Source organism: Scyliorhinus canicula, chromosome 16, assembly GCF_902713615.1.
Source record: "Scyliorhinus canicula chromosome 16, sScyCan1.1, whole genome shotgun sequence".
In the NCBI taxonomy this organism is placed as follows: domain Eukaryota; kingdom Metazoa; phylum Chordata; class Chondrichthyes; order Carcharhiniformes; family Scyliorhinidae; genus Scyliorhinus; species Scyliorhinus canicula.
Genome location: NC_052161.1, coordinates 116,337,066 through 116,337,777, shown reverse-complemented (window position 1 = coordinate 116,337,777; position 712 = coordinate 116,337,066). Strand labels below are relative to the sequence as shown.

At 48.2% G+C, this 712-nt stretch overlaps 1 protein-coding gene across 2 annotated transcripts in view; it reads left to right on the top strand.

The window, feature by feature from the left end:
• Positions 1–712, top strand: part of LOC119979430 (solute carrier family 25 member 35-like) — a 34,939-nt gene that overhangs the window by 13,756 nt on the left and 20,471 nt on the right. The window lies entirely within an intron of this gene.

Genomic DNA, 712 nt, shown 5'->3' with positions numbered 1-712 from the left:
GCCATCCTGTTTAAAGGAAAACTTAGACGAGGCTGAGATTAAAATAGTATTGGGTCACGAGGACAGCAGGATCTGTTCCACTGGATTTACACATTTGCGAAGCTGAGGAAAATAACAGCTGCTTCTCTTCATGACCTGTGATACATTGTTCGGTATGTGACTGTGTATAGCTTGTGGGAGCCTATCAGTCTCCCCTTTAGGTATTTCAGCTCTGTTCACTGAGTATGCATGTGCTCTATGTTGCCATTATAAAAATTAATTTATGGAATGTGGGCGTCGATGGCCAGGCCTGCATTTCTGGCCCATCCCTATTTGCCCGTGAGAAGGTGGTGGTGAGCTGTCTTCTTGATCCGCTGCAGTCCATGTGGTGTAGGTACACCCACAGTGCTGTTAGGGAGGGAGTTCCAGGATTTTGAAGGAACGGCGATATATTTCCAAGTCAGGATGGTGAGTGACTTGGAGAGCAATTTTCAGGTGGTGGTGGTGTTCCCATGTGTCTGCCAACCTTGTTCTTCTAGATAATAGCTGTTGTGGGTTTTGGAAGGAGCTGCCGAAGGAGCCTTGGTGAGTTCCTGCAGTGCACAGTAGATGGTACACACGGCTGCTACCATTCATCGTAGGTGGAGGGAGTGAATGTGGGAAGGATGCCAAACAGGTGGGCTGCTTTGACCTAGATAGCGTTGACCTGCTCGAATGTTGTTGGAGCTGCACT